Here is a 22,820-nt window from a genome sequence, read left to right as displayed (position 1 = left end):
GAACAGAGAACCACTGTGCCTCCTTTACGATCCCCAGACTCATTTGCATGTTAATTATCATTAGTGGTGGGGGAAACAAGCCCTATCAGCCAAATGAGCAATTTTAATAATTCTCTCCACCAACATTTCTCTCAGATTTGAAGTGTTCGCTGTAAGCCCCGGGAATGTATTAAATGAGATTAGGGTTTTGCTACCTTTGTTGCCATTGTTTTGGATGGCTCTGAGGTCAACATTATTACATGTAATTTCCCCATAATTCATTCTCTATAAGCTATATCTCTTAATTGTGCTTTGATGCAAATCACATGTAATGTATTTCAATGAAAAGACTCACAAATTTGCATTTAAGTAGTGGTAGTGTGAGAATAAAGAATACAGCATAGAACATAGAACTCTATTTTTTAAATATCTGTATATGTAAAACTGTACAAAATAGTATGCATATTACTGTACAGTTTCTGTCTTGATTTAAAAATATATATATTTGCTATCCTCTGTGGTGATGCGTGGCCCACTTACCAGAGGAGGGCGACAAAATCTAGTTTTTGCCCACTACACTTCCTCCGTCTGAGAGAGGAGTAATATGTGTTCAACTGAAACAAACCTATATTTAAGAAGATGAGCGACTTACATTTTAATGTTATATACTAATGGTTTTTATAATGGTAAACATCAATTTAACATTTGCGTAGAGCAGGTTACTCTTTTTAGGATTAAAACCTAACTTTCAAAGTACAGATATGCACACATGACTGTAAGTCGCTTTGGATAAAAGCGTCTGCTAAATGGCATATATTATTTATTATATTAGATATAACATGAGGGGCAAAATTGTTTATAAGATTAAATGTAATCTGTCAAATATGTTTATTTATTGAATATTATATTAATAGGCTATTAGTATTTTTATTTTATTTCAGGACGCATACCTGAATGAATGGTGCGTAATGACGTTAAACAGGTAATAATATTTTAGTTAAACAGGCGAGCATTGAGGAGGAACCACCACAATAGCAACATTTATCAATGGGCTATTTGAACGATCCAAAACCATTAAATTACAAATGTCTGTTTACAACTCAGTGACCGTAGTAGTGGGTAATTTATTCAATCTCGGTGGATTTGTGGGGACTGGGGATAATTGAAGTTTCCAATTAATGAAAAGACGCTTAAATGACAACGAAAACCCTTTGCGCGAGACCGAATCGACAAGCACCAGACAGAGTGAGTAATGATTTTTATTTTATCATTAGATTGAATTTTGGTGTAATTTCGAAACCTAAATTGAAATAGTTTTTTGTTGTTGTTAATTCCATTTTCTTAACTCTGTTTATATTGGATAGTTCAGTCAGGTCGTTATCCCTTCAATTGTATTAGGTCTAGTCTGGTTTTATGGGACCTTTTTAGGCCTATCCACCAAATGTTCACCCCCCTTGGATTATATATTAGAACAATTATGCAATCAATATGACAATTCACACAGATTGTAGAGGATGAGTTTCTCCCATTAATTTTTTTTTCAGTGGGCCAGGTACAACCCCATAACACCCGGGGTCTAGACCTATTCATTAGTCAGATTCCGTTGCAAAACGTTTTATGTTTACCGTTTTCTCTAGGAATCATATTGAAGCAAACCGAATAAGCGAAACGGGGCAGGACCTACCTGAATTTGTCCAATATAAACTCGCGTTTTTGTGGCAAAGCGTTTTCTAAATGTACCTATTGTCCCTCCTCGTTTCGTCCGTTTGCTTCTGTTTAAGATACGTTTTGCAACAGAATTGGTGTAATGAATACACCCCTGGTAGGTCTCGTTCAGTTTGATTCCGTTTGGTTCCTAGAGTAATGGTAAACAGTTTTTGCAACGGAAACCGTTTACTCTAAAGACCAGAGTTTCTATTGGACAATGTAGGTAGGTCCCTCCCTGTTTGGCTAAGTTTGTGTCCGCTTGGTTCCTAAAGTAAACGGTAAAGGATTTCCGTTGCAAAACGTTTTGCATCGGAATCCAATTAATGAATACACCCATATAAAACCTTGTTAATTTACTGTAGACCTAGGCCCTACTTTAAAGGGACAATCTGTGGGTGCGACATGATTTGTTTGATTTATAAATTAATTATTTGTAGCAATTGATTCTTGAAGAATATAACTTATAAAAATGCCACATAAGCTTAGTTCAACTGTTGTACCCCATCAGAACTCAAAATATAAGCTTTGTTTTACTCTGTTTGTGAACAAAGAAAATGTAAACGAACACTGCATGATTAAAACTATCATTTTGATATACTACATGACCAAATGTATGTGGACACCCTTTCAAGTGAGTGGATATGGCTATTTCAGCCATACCTGTTGCTGACAGGCATATAATATTGAACATACAACCAAGCAATCTCCATAGACAAACATTGGGGCAGCGGGTAGCCTAGTGGTTAGTGTTGGATCAGTAACTGAAATATCGATTCCCCGAGCCGACAAGGTAAAAATCTGTCGTTCTGCCCCTGAACAAGGCAGTTAACGCATTGTTCCTTGGCCGCCATTGAAAATAAGAATTTGTTCTTAACTGACTTGCCTAGTTAAATAAAGGTTAAATAAAAAGATTGGCAGCAGAATGGTCCGTACTGAAGTGCTCAGTGACTTTCAATGTGGCACCGACATAGGATGCCACCTTTCCAACAATTCAGTTTATGAAGTCTCTACTCTGCTGGAGCTGCCCCGGTCAACTGTAAGTATTGTTATTGTGAAGTGGAAATGTGTGCATGACAATGCCCCTGTGCACAAAGCGAGGTCCATACAGAAATGGTTTGTTGAGATCGGTGTGGAAGAACTTTCCTGGCCTGCACAGAGCCCTGACCTCAACCCCATCGAACACCTTGATGTATTGGAACGCCGACTGCAAGCCTGGCTTAATCGCCCAACATCAGTGCCCGACCTCACTAATGGTGTTGTGGCTGAATGGAAGCAAGTCCCTGCAGCAATGTTCCAACATCTAGTGGAAAGCCTCCCCAGGAGAGATGATTTTGGAATGAGACGTTCAACGAGCAGGTGTCCACATACTTTTGGCCCTGTAGTGTGTCACGGATGCTCTCTCCTTGTATCCATTGAACTGTTTAGGAATGTAAGTGGTTCCATTTCCCCAGCCTCATCTCTCAACTTTTATACCGAAGCAGAGGCGGGGAACACTGTTGTTTCAGCTGCAGATTATCCCTGTGAATCTGACTTTATAGTAGATTGCATGTTATGGCATGAAAGTGAAGCCAATGTAATGACGCATGTGAACTTTACACATGCACACTTATCACATCACAGACATTTCAGCTGCCTGTGTTCACATGTCAGCAGATAAGAAGCTTTGAGGGCGACGAAACGGAAACATTTCAATTTTTATTCACGTTCATGTTTGATTTGTGAGATCTGTCAAAGCTAAAGCAACTGCACAGATGTCAAGCTGAATACATGAAAATCTAATGCCTTTACAGAAGCATTGAGGTCTGTGTTGATATTATGCGCTTTCCCTCCGAGGCGAAGTCTCAAGTGACAACAATGGCAGAGCTTTGGGCACCGGCCGAATTCCTGTGGCTCTGCTGCTCTACTCTGACTTGGCTCCATCTGTTGGCGTGTTCAGGGGTTGGGAGGGCAGAGTGTGTGTCACATGTTTTTGGCCTGGTTAGATGATGACCTCCCATCACATGGAGAAAGTGGACATGGTGAAGGAGTAGGTAGACGTATGTCTGCCCATCAACCAAGTTCAAGTGGTTTAACCTATACTCTGTGGGGTATCAAAGTACCAGCGTCAGAAACTCTGCAAGGTTTATTTTATTGGCGTAAAATATTCCCTATCAATTGATACAATATCTGGATCATGGTGTGGTATCATAACCATGGACAGCAACTTTCAGTAAGAGGTGAAATCCCAGTCCCATTATGAGTATTCGCTGCAACTCGATGCAATAGCATTAGCCTTACAGGTGTCACAGGGTGCTCTCGATTTGGACTGAACCCGAGTATCAGCCGTCATGTGAGCAGTAGGGATGCGGCTGAGAAATGGAGTTTGAATGTGATGCCGTTAGTATTGGTGTGCGGGTCAGTTGTTTGTTCAACCGTACCTGCTGTGGGCAGGCTAACAACCAACCCATCCGCAACCGCCCAAACTATATGTGAAAATCTGAAGCTACAGTCAGACAGCGGAACAATTTTTCGACAGGGGGTGCAGATTTTTGGGGAGTGATTTTAGATAAGAAATAGCAAAAATTCAATCTATTTTTTTACTTCAATTTATTTGAGTAAATACTTTTATCACTTTTTTTTCTTAACTGCATTGTTGGTTAATTAAGGGCTTGTAAGTAAGCATTTCACAGTTAGGTCTAAAGCTGTTGTATTGTGACAAATCAAATTTGATTTGATGTTACCCTAGAAGACAAAATAAACCCTTACTCACCAGAATATCATAAATCAGTAGAATGAATGCTTCAATGAATGCTGGTTGAAATACTATCAGCTTTTATGATGTTGATGAAGATGGACACCATCTGTAGAGGTGCTAAAAAAAACAAAATTACATTATAGATATAAATTGCACCAGAATGATAACTTTACCATAAATGTTTCTGTGTATTCAACCCACCCACCACCCACCCGCCCACCGCCCACCACCCACCCGCCCACCACCCACCACCCACCCGCCCACCACCCACCACCCACCACCCACCCGCCCACCACCCACCACCCACCACCCACCACCCCCACCCACCCACCACCCACCCCCACCCACCACCACCCACCACCCACCACCCACCACCCACCCACCCACCACCCACCACCCACCACCACCCACCACCCACCACCCACCACCCCCACCACCCACCACCCACCCGCCCACCACCCACCACCCCCACCCACCACCCACCACCCACCCGCCCACCACCCCACCACCCACCCGCCCACCACCCACCACCCACCACCCACCCGCCCACCACCCACCACCCACCACCCACCGCCCACCACCCACCCGCCCCCACCCACCCGCCCACCCGCCCACCCGCCCACCCACCCGCCCACCCGCCCACCCGCCCACCACCCACCCGCCCACCACCCGCCCACCACCCACCCGCCCACCCGCCCACCCGCCCCCGCCCACCCGCCCACCCGCCCACCCGCCCACCACCCACCCGCCCACCACCCACCCGCCCGCCACCCACCCACCCGCCCACCACCCACCCGCCCACCCCCACCCACCCGCCCACCACCCACCCGCCCTTCATCCACACAATATTTCATGGCCCTAAACCTGCCCTCCCCGCGTATATAACCGGGTGGACTGTGGGTTACGAGTCAACCCGTGCATCACTAGCCGTTACATACAGCAGCTGTGTCAATGCATGTGAATGATTCTTTTTGAGCCACGGAGAGGTGCTGAGAAACAGGAGTGACGTCATGCCAGGCCTGGCCCCCTTTCCCCCTGCACCCCTGGGTGTACTAGTCACCTGCGCTCTCATCATCATCATCTCATTCACTTTACACCGTTTTGCATGAATGGAGCCACATTGGTCATGTTTTTGCTGGTCACATCTCTTGAAGTCGTGCCGTTTTTCTCGCAGTATATTGGCTGTTGCGATCCCATTGTTATAATTTGGCCATTTGTCATTCCCTTTGTAGTTTTATTTGGCTTTTACATGCGCCTCTGTAATTCCATTTTTTTTTTGTAGTTCTTGTTTCATTCTTTTTTTATACGACCCTACCGCTCAGTACGTCTGATCTTTATTCGTTTCAGTCCGGAGCACTTGGCTCTCTGCAGCGTTCTGCTGTTCTCACTTTGATCCAATGATCCATCTGTCATAGAGCAGGGGTTTGGTAGCTTGTGCTCGGTCCTTTTTTTACAACCAGGACCTGGTGCAGCAGAGGCAGCAGCAGACACACTTCCCTTAACATCACCTCACTGCAAATGGACACATCGGCACACAGACGTCAGTCAGACAAAGGAAAAAGGGGAGGAATTATGGGAATACGAGGGGCACGGCACTAACACACTCGCTCTGATAGGCGGGTGAAAAAGGCTTTATCGTCGCGGGCCTCGCCAGCACGGGCTGCTGATGTCATCATGGCCCAGTGTGTGTGTGTGTGTGTGTATGTATGTGATGGGGTGGACTTCTTCCCGTGTGGGCACCAGGGACAAAGTGCCCTTTATGCGGTGTGCCGAGCTCCAAGGCAGACACATTGTTCAGCAGTAAAACATTCTGTAACCAAAAGCACATGTTCCAGAGTGGAGGACAGACGGACAGACGCAGGCAGGCCCCTGCAGTATGCTCCACAGAGCAGGGGGGAGCTGTTGTCCTGTCTGGGACGGTGGGGCTCTCTGACTCCAGTGCCACACTCTTGTTAGACCTTGTTCATTTCACGTGGATCAGGAAACCAAAATGAAGACCCGGTTGTCTCACCATCAATGATGTGCAGGCAAAAAGCACATTTGGCTCAACGCATTTGAACCACAGTTGAACATGTTTGTTTACCACTGAATGTTTTGACGTTGTAAAATATATATGATTTTTAACAGGAGCCTGGCATTTTTACCGCAATGAGTTTGGATTATTACCAGAATGGAACACTTCCTAGACTGTCATATCTTCTGAGGCTTTAAGCGTCATTGCAAGTGTTGCTGGTGCTGCAGATGCTTGTACATGAACACGTAATGTTAATTCCAGTGAAGCCAATGTAATGATGCATGTAAACTTGGCAAGGCCATGCCCTTTGGTCTGGACAAATGTTGCAAATCAAATCGTGTCGATTTACAAGCGACGATCTTAATGCCACATTACGTCTCGTAGTGTAAGTGACCTTTTGACCTTTTTGTATTCTCTGATGCACTTCCCAGCTCAAGCCAAATCAAAACACTTCCTGTAATTCACCAAAATACCATTCGACAACAGTCCATTTGACCAACAGAAAGAATTGAAGTGGGCAAGATAATTTGGCTTCAATGTACAACTTTTTTAAGCAAATCATCAATGTCAGCTGGCATATTGATTTTACCAGGGCATAGAAGATCATGCATCAGTTAGCATTTTTTAAAGTCAACGTTAACACAACAAAAGTGTATATAGGGCATCACCCATCACTTGTAACAGTTTCAAATGGCCTTGTTTGAGACTAGACATAATTCCTAAATGCTTGGGATCAACAGGGCAAGGTATATTAAATAAGTAAATTCCGGAGTTCTAAATTGAGCAGCTGCTGAAAAATGAGCTCCTGTATTTATTGAGATTTAAATGTTTTTTTAGAGTGAAGTACATCGAAAAAATCAAGAGAACTGCAAGACTCAATAGAAGACAAAACAAGGAACAAACTAAACAAGACAGGCTTTTGAAAAATTAACTATTTTTTTCATAAAATTGTACAGTTATCTTAGCTAGGTGAATTGCTAGCAGAATTGTTTACTTGTTGCTAAGCAGTTGCTAGGGACTCTCCTGGAAGAAGCTAGCTAGCTTACAAAGAATAACAACAAAAAATATCTAGTTAACAGAAGAAAGGAAGACAAAATAAGGACAAAAGAAGGACAGAAGAAAAAGGAAAAGAGAGGACAACAAAGTGAAACAGTCAGCACTTCTATTGCAACTTCGTATTTCGTCGTCCTAACGTAGTCTACACTGCTATCTGCCCAGCAGCTAGCCAGCTAGCAAACGTCCACCGTCTATCGAATAGCAGCACTGTAGAAACTATTACACTCAACTGAACGACTTGATTAGTGTAGTGTTAGCTAGCTACATAGTTGTCTTTGCTGTCTTCGTATCCAAGATAATTGTGTAGTTTAGAGCGTGTAGTCTTAGAGTGATTATCTTAATTTACCGAGGTTAGCTAGCCAGCTATTTGTCGTCCTTAACGTAGGAGACACTGCTAGCTAGCCAACAGCTAGCCAACGTCTACTGAATAGAACTTCCGCACTCAACAACCCGGTCGCATTCCGCTTCGCTCCACAGGTAGTATCACATTTTTCATTTCATTTCATTACAGCACAACGGTTTGATTTGTTTGATCGTAGCTAGCTACATAGCTAGCTACATAGCCGTCTGTGTATCAAAGATAATTGTGTAGTCTAGAGCGATTTTCTAGGTTAGCTAGCCAGCTATTGTCGTTTTTTTAACGCAACGTAACGTAATCAACACTGCTAGCTAGCCAGCTAGCCCCCGAATAGCAGCATTGTAGAAACTACTACACTCAACGGAACGACTTGATTAGTGTAGTGTCAACAACGCAGCCACTGTCAGCTAGCCTACAAAGTCAACAACGCAGCCACTGCCAGCTAGCCTACTTCAGCAGTACTGTATCATTTTTAATAATTTTAGTCAATAAGATTCTTGCTACGTAAGCTTAACTTTCTGAACATTCGAGACGTGTAGTCCACTTGTCATTCCAATCTCCTTGCATTAGCGTAGCCTCTTCTGTAGCCTGTCAACTATGTGTCTGTCTATCCCTGTTCTCTCCTCTCTGCACAGACCATACAAACGCTCCACACCGCGTGGCTGCTGCCACCCTAATCTGGTGGTCCCAGCGCGCACGACCCACGTGGAGTTCCAGGTCTCCGGTAGCCTCTGGAACTGCCGATCTGCAGCCAACAAGGCAGAGTTCATCTCAGCCTATGCCTCCCTCCAGTCCCTCGACTTCTTGGCACTGACAGAAACATGGATCACCACAGATAACACTGCGACTCCTACTGCTCTCTCTTCGTCCGCCCACGTGTTCTCGCACACCCCGAGAGCTTCTGGTCAGCGGGGTGGTGGCATAGGGATCCTTATCTCTCCCATGTGGTCATTCTCTCTTTCTCCCCTTACCCATCTGTCTATCGCCTCCTTTGAATTTCATGCTGTCACAGTTACCAGCCCTTTCAAGCTTAACATCCTTATCATTTATCGCCCTCCAGGTCCCCTCGGAGAGTTCATCAATGAGCTTGATGCCTTGATAAGCTCCTTTCCCGAGGACGGCTCACCTCTCACAGTTCTGTCTACCTTTGACTCATTCCTCTCTGCCTCCTTCTTTCCACTCCTCTCCTCTTTTGACCTCACCCTCTCACCTTCCCCCCTACTCACAAGGCAGGCAATACGCTCGACCTCATCTTTACTAGATGCTGTTCTTCCACTAACCTCATTGCAACTCCCCTCCAAGTCTCCGACCACTACCTTGTATCCTTTTCCCTCTCGCTCTCATCCAACACTTCCCACACTGCCCCTACTCGGATGGTATCGCGCCGTCCCAACCTTCGCTCTCTCTCCCCCGCTACTCTCTCCTCTTCCATCCTATCATCTCTTCCCTCTGCTCAAACCTTCTCCAACCTATCTCCTGATTCTGCCTCCTCAACCCTCCTCTCCTCCCTTTCTGCATCCTTTGACTCTCTATGTCCCCTATCTTCCAGGCCGGCTCGGTCCTCCCCTCCCGCTCCGTGGCTTGACGACTCAATGCGAGCTCACAGAACAGGGCTCCGGAAGGCCGAGCGGAAATGGAGGAAAACTTCCCGCCTCCCTGCGGACCTGGCATCCTTTCACTCCCTCCTCTCTACATTTTCCTCCTCTGTCTCTGCTGCTAAAGCCACTTTCTACCACTCTAAATTCCAAGCATCTGCCTCTAACCCTAGGAAGCTCTTTGCCACATTCTCCTCCCTCCTGAATCCTCCTCCCCCTCCCCCCTCCTCCCTCTCTGCAGATGACTTCGTCAACCATTTTGAAAAGAAGATCGACGACATCCGATCCTCGTTTGCTAAGTCAAACAACACCGCTGGTTCTGCTCACACTGCCCTACCCTGTGCTCTGACCTCTTTCTCCCTCTCTCTCCAGATGAAATCTTGCGTCTTGTGACGGCCGGCCGCCCAACAACCTGCCCGCTCGACCCTATCCCCTCCTCTCTTCTCCAGACCATTTCCGGAGACCTTCTCCCTTACCTCACCTCGCTCATCAACTTATCCCTGACCGCTGGCTACGTCCCTTCCGTCTTCAAGAGAGCGAGAGTTGCACCCCTTCTGAAAAAACCTACACTCGATCCCTCCGATGTCAACAACTACAGACCAGTATCCCTTCTTTCTTTTCTCTCCAAAACTCTTGAACGTGCCGTCCTTGGTCAGCTCTCCCGCTATCTCTCTCAGAATGACCTTCTTGATCCAAATCAGTCAGGTTTCAAGACTAGTCATTCAACTGAGACTGCTCTTCTCTGTATCACGGAGGCGCTCCGCACCGCTAAAGCTAACTCTCTCTCCTCTGCTCTCATCCTTCTAGACCTATCGGCTGCCTTCGATACTGTGAACCATCAGATCCTCCTCTCCACCCTCTCCGAGTTGGGCATCTCCGGCGCGGCCCACGCTTGGATTGCGTCCTACCTGACAGGTCGCTCCTACCAGGTGGCGTGGCGAGAATCTGTCTCCTCACCACGCGCTCTCACCACTGGTGTCCCCCAGGGCTCTGTTCTAGGCCCTCTCCTATTCTCGCTATACACCAAGTCACTTGGCTCTGTCATAACCTCACATGGTCTCTCCTATCATTGCTATGCAGACGACACACAATTAATCTTCTCCTTTCCCCCTTCTGATGACCAGGTGGCGAATCGCATCTCTGCATGTCTGGCAGACATATCAGTGTGGATGACGGATCACCACCTCAAGCTGAACTTCGGCAAGACGGAGCTGCTCTTCCTCCCGGGGAAGGACTGCCCGTTCCATGATCTCGCCATCACGGTTGACAACTCCATTGTGTCCTCCTCCCAGAGCGCTAAGAACCTTGGCGTGATCCTGGACAACAAACTGTCGTTCTCAACTAACATCAAGGCGGTGGCCCGTTCCTGTAGGTTCATGCTCTACAACATCCGCAGAGTACGACCCTGCCTCACACAGGAAGCGGCGCAGGTCCTAATCCAGGCACTTGTCATCTCCCGTCTGGATTACTGCAACTCGCTGTTGGCTGGGCTCCCTGCCTGTGCCATTAAACCTCTACAACTCATCCAGAACGCCGCAGCCCGTCTAGTGTTCAACCTTCCCAAGAACTCTCACGTCACCCCGCTCCTCCGCTCTCTCCACTGGCTTCCAGTTGAAGCTCGCATCCGCTACAAGACCATGGTGCTTGCCTACGGAGCTGTGAGGGGAACGGCACCTCAGTACCTCCAGGCTCTGATCAGGCCCTACACCCAAATAAGGGCACTGCGTTCATCCACCTCTGACCTGCTCGCCTCCCTACCACTGAGGAAGTACAGTTCCCGCTCAGCTCAGTCAAAACTGTTCGCTGCTCTGGCTCCCCAATGGTGGAACAAACTCCCTCACGACGCCAGGACAGCGGAGTCAATCACCACCTTCCGGAGACACCTGAAACCCCACCTCTTTAAGGAATACCTAGGATAGGATAAAGTAATCCTTCTCACCCTCCCTCCCCCCCCTTAAAATATTTAGATGCACTATTGTAAAGTGGTTGTTCCACTGGATGTCATAAGGTGAATGCACCAATTTGTAAGTCGCTCTGGATAAGAGCGTCTGCTAAATGACTTAAATGTAAATGTATATTATGTAGAGGTAGTCATCTGTCCTCTGGGAACAAGCCTGCAGTTTCTGTTGAAGCACGAGCCTCACTGCTTGACATCCTCTGTTCCCGCTCACTTCCCCTGTTCAGATCTGAGGTCAGAGGCAATTAGCCTAAATGCTAATTTTCTGATTTTAAATTCCTACCTCTTTTTTTTCTGTCTTCTTACTGTTCACACAAAGTATATGTAGGCAATTTATGGAGGACGGAATATTTGACCTATTCAAGATTGTTGGATGTTAGTAGATTAAACTGGAATTTATTGATCAGAATCTTAATGTAAGTTCATTTGAAATGTCCTTCATTAATTCAGCTATTCCACCCATCCTCTCAAAGTTTCTCAGTGGTCATATCATCTTAGCTGTTGTAGGCTGTCTTGGCCTGAAGAGTGATCCCGATCTCCTCTCTCCCTGTCTCATAACCTGTGCCATTACCAGGTCACCAGAATTGCGGATTATTAGCAGAGCTGCTGCTTGTGCTTAACAGCCGCTGTCTTAACAACCAGCACAATTCTGCTTGTGCTTAACGGCCGCTGTCTTAACAACCAGCACAATTCTGCTTGTGCTCTTTTCCCTTGTAAAACTGACGTGCTGAGAAATCCCTAAAAGCAAATGGTTAGCTGCTGTTCCATGATGCGCTCAGTCAAATAAAGGGTTTTTACAATGATTCCCCTCACAGAGGGTTGCCTGACCAGGTAGATGCTCAATACGCAGATGAACAACTTAAATCCAAGTGTTGGGTAAATTCGAAGCGGCCCTCGTTCTCAAGATGCCCGGCTGTAAAATGCCAGTGACTCTACAGGAGGTCAGCCCTAATTAAAGGGACAGCGCGCCACATTAGTCATGCATGGAGTTACAGTCAAGCAGGTAACAGAATTTAGATCAGTCTGGCCCCGGGCGGCAGCTGAACCCCTGACCCCCTTTTTGCGGCCCACTTGTGTTTACCTTAGTTGAGCTGCCTGCCTGCCTGCCTGCTTTCGCTTGAGCAGGGGACTAAACAGTTTCTCATTTCCTCGTCCCCCCCCCCTCTCTCTCCACAGTGAAACAGGCTCTCTGAGCTCTATCTGTTCTCAGAGGGCACCTCCACCCCAACAGGCCTGCCTGCAAAATAACGACGACAGAAATCACTGAGCTTCCTCTCCTTTGACGTGGCAGTGCACCTCGGAGGCGGAGGGGAGACAAGGATAGGTCTTCCAGTGCATGTGTACACTGCGTTATGGGGAGAGAGGGAGTGTCTACCGGTATTTTTGTTTGGATGTCTGATTACTTTCTTGTGGATACTGGATAGTTACAGGATTGTTAATGACCCCCCCCCCCTGGGGATTGGTGCAGGTGTAAATGACCCCCCTGGGGATTGGTGCAGGTGTTAATGAGAAAGGTATTGAGATTCTTGCAGTAGTGCAGCTGTCTGTACTCCAGCTTTGATAACAATCTAATTCCAGCCCTAAACCAATTCTGTGACACTTTAGCGTCTGGGAATGACAATGATAATTCAGGTTTAACTTGAACTCGTGTTATGTGTGTTCAGCAGTGGTTTGACAGAAGATGTGTGTGCAGTAAACATTTCTTTGTCTTGTGTGGTCTGAACGATAGTTCTACAGGTCTGGTCCACGTTTAGAATCAACCTCCAAATAAACACTCTTGGAAACCTTGGCTTGAGTTGTGTGATATCCTCATCACTGACATCCGTCTAGGAAGTACATGCAGGTCCAATAGTCTTATACTATATGTGCTGAAGCCAATTAAAAAATCCAATCAAATTGTATCCGTCACATGCGCGAATACAACAGGTGTTGTATTACCGTGAAATGCTTACTTACGTAACACGAGAATTTCATAACAATAACTAGACTATTTACAGTGGGTACCGAGTCAATGTGCAGGTTAGTTGAGGTCATTTGTAAAGTGACTATGCATAGATAATAACCCGTGAGTAGCAGCAGTGTAAAAACAAAGAGGGGAGAGGGGGTTTGTCAATGTAAATAGTCCGGGTGTCCATTTGAATAATTGTTCAGCAGTCATATGGCTTGGGGGTCCTAGACTTGGCGCTCCGGTACCGCTTGCCGTGTGGCAGCAGAGAGAACAGTCTATGACTTGCGTGACTGGAGTCTTCCTCTGACACCGCCTAGTATATAGGTCCTGGATGTCAGGAAACTTGGGCTCAGTGATGTACTGGGCCGTACGCACTGCCCTCTAGTGCCTTACGGTCAGATGCCGAGCAGTTGCCATACTAGGTGGTGATGCAACCGGTCTGGATGCTCTCGATGGTGCAGCTGTATAACTTTTTGAGGATCTGAGGACCCGTGACAAATCTTTTTGTGTTGTTGTGCCCTCTTCACAACTGTCTTGGTGTGTTTGGACCATAACAGTTTGTTCGTAATATACAGTAGACACCAAGGAACTTGAAACTCTCGACCCGCTCCACTTCAGCCCCGTCTATGTTAATGGGGCCTGTTCAGCCCTCCTTTTTCTATAGTCCACGATCAGCTCCTTTGTCATGCTCACATTGAGGGAGCGGTTGTTGTCCTGGCAGTCTGACCTCCTCCCTATAGGCTGTCTCATCGTTGTCATCGTTGTTTGCTGACAACCACTATTGTCAGCAAACTTAATGATGGTGTTGGAGTCGTGCTTGGCCACACAGTTGTGGGTGAACAGGGAGTACAGGAGGGGACTAAGCACGCACCTCTCAGGGGCCCCAGTGTTGAGGATCAGAGTGGCAGATGTGTTGTTACCTACCCTTACCACCTGGGGGCGGCCCGTCAGGAAGTCCAGGATCCAGTTGCAGAAGGAGGTGTTTAGTCCCAGGGTCCTTAACTTATTGATTAACTTTGAGGGCACTATGGTGTTGAATGCTGGGCTGTAGTCAATGAACATCATTCTCACATAGTTGTTCCTTTTGTCCAGGTGGGAAAGTGTGTCATCTGTGGATCTGATGGGGCAGTATGCAAATTGGAGTGGGTCTAGGGTATCCGGGAGGATGCTGTTGATGTGAGCCATGACCAGCCTTTCAAAGCACTTCATGGCTACCGTGTTACGGGGTGATAATCATTTAGGCACGTTACCTTGGTGTTCTTGGGCACAGGGACTATGGTGGTCTGTTTGAAACATGTCGGTATTACAAATCAAATCAAATCAAATCAAATTTATTTATATAGCCCTTCGTACATCAGCTGATATCTCAAAGTGCTGTACAGAAACCCAGCCTAAAACCCCAAACAGCAAACAATGCAGGTGTAAAAGCACGGTGGCTAGGAAAAACTCCCTAGAAAGGCCAAAACCTAGGAAGAAACCTAGAGAGGAACCGGGCTATGGTCAGACTTGGTCAGGGAGAGGTTGAAAATGTCAGTAAAGACACTTGCCATTTGGTCAGCGCATGCTTTGAGTACACATCCTGGTAATCCATCTGGTCCTGTGGCTTTGTGAATGTTGACCTGTATCAAAGATCTTGCTCACATCGACCATGGAGAGCGTGATCACACAGTCATCCGGACCACCGGTGCTCTCATGCTTCAGTATTGCTTGTCTCGAAGTGAGCATAAAAGTCTTAAAGGTCCCCAAAGCACACACATCTCAGTTCGCTGCAACAAACAAGCTGCTACAAACACTCAAACTGGACAATTTTATCTCAGTCTCTTCATTCAAAGACTCAATCATGGACACTCTTACTGACAGTTGTGGCTGCTTTGTGTGATGTATTGTTGTCTATAGCTCCTTTCCCTTTGTGCTGTTGTTTGTGCCCAATTATTTTTGTACCATGTTTTGTGTTGCTACCATGTTGTCATGTTGTGTTGCTACCATGCTCTGTTGTCATGTGCTGCTGCCATGCTATGTTGTTGTATTAGGTCTCTCTTTTATATAGTGTTATGTTGTCTCTTGTCGTGATGTGTGTTTTGTCCTTTATTATTTTTTAGTTTTTTTACATTTTGGTAGGCTGTCATTGTAAATAAGAATTTCCTCTTAACTGACTTGAATAGTTAAATAAAGGTTCATTCATAAAAAAATACAAAATATAGCCCGTCTGGTAGGCTCGCGTCACTGGGCAGCTTTCGGTTGGGTTTCCCTTTGTAGTCCGTAATAGATTGCAAGCCCAGCCACATCCGACGAGCGTCAGATCCGCTGTAGTAGGATTCAATCTTAGTCCGGTATCGACGCTTTGCCTGTTTGATGGTTCGTCTGAAGGCATAGCGGCATTTCTTATAAGCTTCCAGGTTAGTGTCCTGCTCCTTGAAAGCGGCAGCTCTAGCCTTTAGCTCGGTGTGGATTTTTCCTCTCATCCATGCCTTCTGGTTTCAATATGTACATACGGTCACTGTCGGGAAGATGTCATCGATGCACTTATTGATGAAGCCGGTGACTGAGGTGGTGTACTCCTCAATGCCATTGGACGAATCCCGGAAAATATTCCAGTCTGTGCTAGCAAAACAGTCCGCGTAGCATCAAATCAAATCAAATCAAATTTATTTATATAGCCCTTCGTACGTCAGCTGATATCTCAAAGTGCTGTACAGAAACCCAGCCTAAAACCCCAAACAGCAAACAATGCAGGTGTAAAAGCACGGTGGCTAGGAAAAACTCCCTAGAAAGGCCAAAACCTAGGAAGAAACCTAGAGAGGAACCGGGCTATGTGGGGTGGCCAGTCCCCTTCTGGCTGTGCCGGGTAGAGATTATAACAGAACATGACCAAGATGTTCAAATGTTCATAAATGACCAGCATGGTCAAATAATAATAAGGCAGAACAGTTGAAACTGGAGCAGCAGCACAGTCAGGTGGACTGGGGACAGCAAGGAGCCATCATGTCAGGTAGTCCTGGGGCACGGTCCTAGGGCTCAGGTCCTCCGAGAGAGAGAAAGAAAGAGAGAATTAGAGAGAGCATATGTGGGGTGGCCAGTCCTCTTCCGGCTGTGCCGGGTGGAGATTATAACAGAACGTGGCCAAGATGTTCAAATGTTCATAAATGACCAGCATGGTTGAATAATAGTAAGGCAGAACAGTTGAAACTGGAGCAGGAGCATGGCCAGGTGGACTGGGGACAGCAAGGAGTCCTCATGTCAGGTAGTCCTGGGACATGGTCCTAGGGCCCAGGCCAGTTGAAACTGGAGCAGCAGCATGGCCAGGTGGACTGGGGACAGCAAGGAGTCATCATGTCAGGTAGTCCTGGGGCATGGTTCTAGGGCTCAGGTCCTCCGAGAGAGAGAAAGAAAGAGAGAAGGAGAGAATTAGAGAACGCACACTTAGATTTACACAGGACACCGAATAGGACAGGAGAAGTACTCCAGATAAACAAACTGACCCTAGCCCCCCGACACAAACTACTGCAGCATAAATACTGGAGGCTGAGACAGGAGGGGTCAGGAGACACTGTGGCCCCATCCGAGGACACCCCCGGACAGGGCCAAACAGGAAGGATATAACCCCACCGCATCTGCGTCATCTGAATCAGGAGGATAGAATTATGGTCACCTTTGTATGCATCTCTGTGTGTGGATTGAAGGTGGTCTAGAGTTTATTTGTATTTTTTGTGTGTGTCCCCCCCCTCTGGTTGTACATGTGACATACTGGAAGAAATGAGGTGAAACAGTATGGGATGAGGCTAGGTCTAGGAACAGACTAGTTGAAACTCAGTCAAAGGTAGGTGTGTGTGTGTTATCTGTGATCTAGTCTGACAGAATTACTCTCCATCCCTAATGAATGTTTGGTTATCACTGTGCATTTCCAAACTCTTTGACTTAGACTGTCTGTTTGTGTCGTTCAGATCATCTGAGAGCCCATTGTTTGGAGACCTCACAGGTTCCTACTAATCCAATCTCAGATGGCTGTCTCAGCTCAGGACCTTTAGCCATGCTCTGGGGATTGACAGGGGCTGGCCGGGGGTTGAAAAGTCACAGCCTTGTTTCATTACAAGGGGAATGCACGGCTATCACCGGCGATATATCCCGATGTCCGACCCTTGCCCGCTTCGTCTTTGGAATCCAGATCCAGATATTCAAATCCCCACCAGAAGGAATCTCTATCCAAATAGAAAATGAATTTGGGTCTCTTCTCCCTCTCGTCCCAAAGCCCTTAAGCGCTTTCTCCCTCTCGTGTGTTTCTCCTTCATTTTGCCAGTGACATACCTCCCAGCCGGTTCTCCGTCCAACCTAAACACGAGAGATCCTCTCCTGCTATTACTTACACCGCACTGCAGCCTCCCTCCTCAACACCAGCCCCCTCCACCCCCGCTGCCCCAAACCCCACTTCCATATTCCGAATTGCCAATCCCAATCTAATTTATGGAATATTTTGGAGGTAACTGTATACGCTGGCGATAACATCTCCAGGCCCCCGTGACGGACAGGAACTAGGCAGCGTGCGGTTAATAACATAAACTGCTGAAAAAGAGCCCAGGCCGGTGCGCTAGCTGGCAGAGGAGCAGGCTGGAGCAGGAGGGGAGAGAGGGAGAGGGTACTGCGGAGGAGAACCAGTGTGCTGGGGTAATTGAGACCATGTGAGCCTCCCCCAGTGGAAGGATTAAAGAAGAAACGGAACTCTCTCAGCCCAGAGATGGCTTTCAATTAGATGCGCCCAGGGCAAGGGAGGTTTTTGGAGAAGGGGAAACCTGGCCTAAGATTGGAGAGAGGAGTGAGAGGTGAAAGAGGGAGGGCATGTCGCACCCCCCCCCCTTATAAAAGGCTCTGTATGCTTTTGGAGCAGGTGGAGGGGGGGGGGGCTGGGACTAATGGATACTAGCTTGTGTCAGTGTGACTTCACATGGCCCACTTAAACATAATCAGTGATGGCACATTCACATTTGTGCTGGATTCCCATGCCAGCCTTATGATGCCGTTTTCAATCTGGAAACCAGGAATAGAATGAACGTGGGTCGGAGGCAATGGAACATTTCACTGATGTCACTTAGGCATGTTTCAGGCAAGCTGACCAATGTACAATCTCTACCTCTAGTGCTAGGGAGACTCCAAAAGATCAGAGTGTCCTGTACATCTGTCGTACGTTCACACTTTAGGTGACTGCCATATGGCCACCTTTTACGTTGACATTTGTACCACAATAGTTCCTCGTTATCTTCTGAATGGAACAGAACCATTTACTGAAGTAGTTGTACAAGACGGGTCATTCATTCAAAAAGTAAAAGAATTGGGTATGATGATGACCCCACCCTGGTTTAAACCAAAGCAGTTGGAACAACGTAGCCAGAGAATGCAGGCCCTGGGTAAACATTTGAATGTTGAATGTGGACATGGGAAGTGATGCGTGACCTTTTTTTTTTTTTTACACACACACACACACACACACACACACACACACACACACACACACACACACACACACACACACACACACACACACACACACACACACACACACACACACACACACACACACACACACACACACACACACACACACACACAAAAACACACACAAAAACATGGGACAAATGAAATCATGTGTTACCTAGCGAGTCAGTCGCAGCAACAGATCATCGGTTATAGAGTCTGACATGGATGATTGATATGTATGGAACCTTCCTATGGATGGCGTAAACCCAGCTTCACAAAGAATCACTTCATTCTGCCCCGACATATCCAGTGGGGGACCTTTTGTACATGCCACTACGCGGACCCCTCTGGTGTTTAGGTTCTTGTTGGTCAGCGAAGCAAAAGCTCTAATTGTTTAGACTTCGCTGTTTTATTTTTACTTAAAACATTTTTTTTTTAAACCTATCCATTAAAAATAGAGAAATCTCACTGTTATGCTTTCAGCGTCATTTAGCTTAAACCGTGGGGTTATTGTATGCATGTGGCTTAATTCCTGTAGTGGAGCCCGAGTTTATAAACTGACACAGGTAGGCATTTTGTGTATTACCTCATTTTCTAAAGGTCATAAACTTACAAAAGCCCATTCTCTAAATATGGGTTTGGCTATTTAAAAGTCCATATTTAATGGTCATAATTGCCCGAAACCTAATTATTTAAAACGTAGATGACATGTTAATAAAGGCACAATCTGTCAGTTCAACAGCCTGACCCTGCCACTTTGTCTGGTTAGCTGAGGGATGGGGCTGGGGAAATGTAACCCCTCTCAAACTTGGACAAATATGACAGTCTATGCACTACATAATAGTTGATGTATTAAGCAATGATTGTGTTGTGTAAAATAATTAAAGAGCAGTAGTAAACTAACAGTAGCAAGGCTACATACACGGGGTATAGAGTCAATGTGTGGGGGCACAGGTTAGTTGAGGTTAAATGTAGGTAGAGTTATGCATAGATAATAAACAGAGTAGAAGCCACATAAAAAGGGGGGGGACAATGAAAATAGTCTGGAGTCTTTGACAATTATTAGGGCCTTCCTCTGACACCGCATGGTATAGAGGTCCTGGATGGCAGGAAGCTTGGCCCTGGTGATGTACTGGGCCATACGCCCTACCCTCTGTAGTGCCATGCGGTCGGAGGCCGAGCAGTTGCCATACCAGGCGGTGATGTACCCAGTCAGGATGCTCTCAATGGTGCAGCTGTAGAACCTTTTGAGGATCTGAGGACCCATGCCAAATCTTTTCAGTCTCCTGAGGGGGAAGAGGCTTTGTCATGCCCTCTTCACGACTGTCTTGGTGTGTTTGGACCATGATAGTTTGTTGGTGATGTGGACACCAAGGAACTTGAAACTCTCAACCTGCTCCACTACAGCCCTGTCGATGAGAATGGGGGCGTGCTCGGACCTCAGTTTATTGTGTTAGATCAAAGTAAAGGCATGTACTATATTACACTCTGCAACACACTGACATCTGTCATATTGACACTGTATTACACGTTTACGCTACAGTTATCAGTACTAAGTGTAATTTACTGTATGTATGTTCAAGTCCCCCCTACTCTCCCCGAGCTAAAATAAGAAGTATGGTGTTGTAAGTGTACTGGGTGAAAGGGCAGAGTCATTGCCAACCTCTGAGGTAATTATGTCTTTGTGTTTATAGAATGTTGACTCCCTATGCTTTCTCTCTCTTTCTTGCACTCCATCTCTCCCTCCCTCCCTCTCTACCACTCTCCCTCTCCCTCCTCCCTTTCCCCCTTCTGTTCTTCGCACCAGCCGTCTCCCTCTGGGAAGAGCTGCCTGAGATGTTGGCTTGGCCATACATCTCTGTCAAAATCTCTATGAATAAATTAACCTTTTAAAGATTAGTGCACCCTAATACCTCAGGGTTTTTGCACACAGAACAAACACGGAGAAAGGTTTTTTTCCCCTCTAAGCATCACCAAGTTGGTGTGTTCCATGAATTGAGAATTTAAGGCACAATCCCCTTTTTTTATTTTTTGAATTTTGTTGTTGTGCATTTGTATGGTGCCTTCAGAAAGTATTTATACTCATTGACTTATTACATTTTATATTTGTTTCTCAACCATCTACACACAATACCCAATAATGACAAGGTGGGAACATATTTTTAGACATCTTTCCAAATGTATTGAGAATTGAATCCTGATATCTCATTTACATAAGTATTCACACCCCTGAGTCAACTTTTTCGGAACACGTTTGGTGGAGATTGCAGCTTTGAGTTGTCTTTGTTATGTCTGTATCAGCTTTGCACCTCTGGATTTGGGGATGTTCTCCCATTCTTCCTTGCAGCTCTGTTGAGTTGGATGGGGATCGGCGGTGAACAGCAATCTTCAAGTATTTCCTCAGATTTTCAATGGGATTCAAGTCTGGGCTTTCAAGTCAACGACTTTCACATTCTTGTTCTGAAGCCATCCCAGTGTTGCTTTGGCTGTATGTTTGGGGTCATTGTCCTTTTGGAACATAACTCTCCGGCCCAGTCTAAGGCCGTTTGTACTCTGAAACAGGTTCTCATCAAGCATTTGGCTCCATTCATTGTTCAATCTATCCTTACCGGTCGCTCAGTCCCTGCCTTTGAAAAGCATCCCCATAGCATGATGCTGCCACCACCATGCTTCACAGTAGGGATGGTGTTAGATGGGTGATGAGCTGTGCCTGGTTTTCCCCAGACATAGCACTTTGCATTCAGGCCAAAGAGTACATTTTTTGTCTCATAATATATAAATAATAATATAATAATATATGCCATTTGGCAGATGCTTTTATCCAAAGCGACTTACAGTCATGTGTGCATACATGTGTGCATACATTCTACGTATGGGTGGTCCCGGGGATCGAACCCACTACCCTGGCGTTACAAGCGCCATGCTCTACCAACTGAGCTACAGAAAACCACAGAATATTTTTGCCTTATGCTCTGTCTTTCACATGTGTTTTTGCAAACTCCAGGCGTGCTGTCGTGTCTTTTTCTCTGGAGTGGCTTCTGTGTGGCCCCTCTCCCATAAAAGCCAGATTGGTGAAGTGCTGTAAATACTGTTGTCCTTCTGGCAGGTTCTCTAATCTTAGCCAAGGAACTCTGTAGTTCTGTCAGTGGTCATTGGGTTCTTGGTCACCTCCCTGACCAAGGTCCTTCTTGCCCGGTTGCTCAGTTTGGTTGGATAGCCAGCTCTAGGCAAAGTCTGGGTAGTTCCATATTTTTTCCATTTCCCAATGATGGATAACACGGTGCTCTTGGAACCACTCTAGAAATTGTTATATACACTTCCCCAGATATCACAATTCTCTGAGATCTGCAGACAGTTCCTTGGACTTCATTGTGTAGTTTCTGCTCTGACATGCACTGTCAACTGTGGGACCTTTATAGAGACATGTATGTTTCTTTCAAAATCATGTCCAAACAATTGAATTGTCTACAGGTGGACTCCCAAGTTGTGGTGACATCTCAAGGATGGTCAAGGGAAATTGGGTGCACCTGAGCTCAAGTTGGAGTGTCATAAGTTGGAGTGTCATAGAAAAGGGGTGTGAATACTTATGTAAATTTGATTTCTGAATTTAATTTTCAATATATTTCAGTTGCGTTGCATGGGTAAAATCACTGAGGGAGCCAAGCCAGGAATAATAGCTATATTACAACCTATGTGTTGTTGCCGACATTTTCGGACTACTTAACATCAAATCACCTATGCTTAGTCTAATACAGTGACAACTATGATAACAATTTAGTCCAATCAACGTAAGATTAATATGATATGGCTGTCCATGGTACTGATTTCTGTCTGTGGATGCGTGCAAGTATATGTTTTTGGGGGGAACTTACCCAGAAATCCAAATGCCATCATTTGCTCTTTCATGGGCAATGATTCTCCAGGCCAGCTACTGTAGTTAACATTATCCTGCTACATCTAGCTACATATTGAACTTCCATCCTCTCAGGCCTGGGGCACAATGTAT

Source organism: Oncorhynchus gorbuscha, linkage group LG03, assembly GCF_021184085.1.
Source record: "Oncorhynchus gorbuscha isolate QuinsamMale2020 ecotype Even-year linkage group LG03, OgorEven_v1.0, whole genome shotgun sequence".
Classification (NCBI taxonomy): domain Eukaryota; kingdom Metazoa; phylum Chordata; class Actinopteri; order Salmoniformes; family Salmonidae; genus Oncorhynchus; species Oncorhynchus gorbuscha.
Note: the sequence above shows the minus strand (reverse complement) of the source record.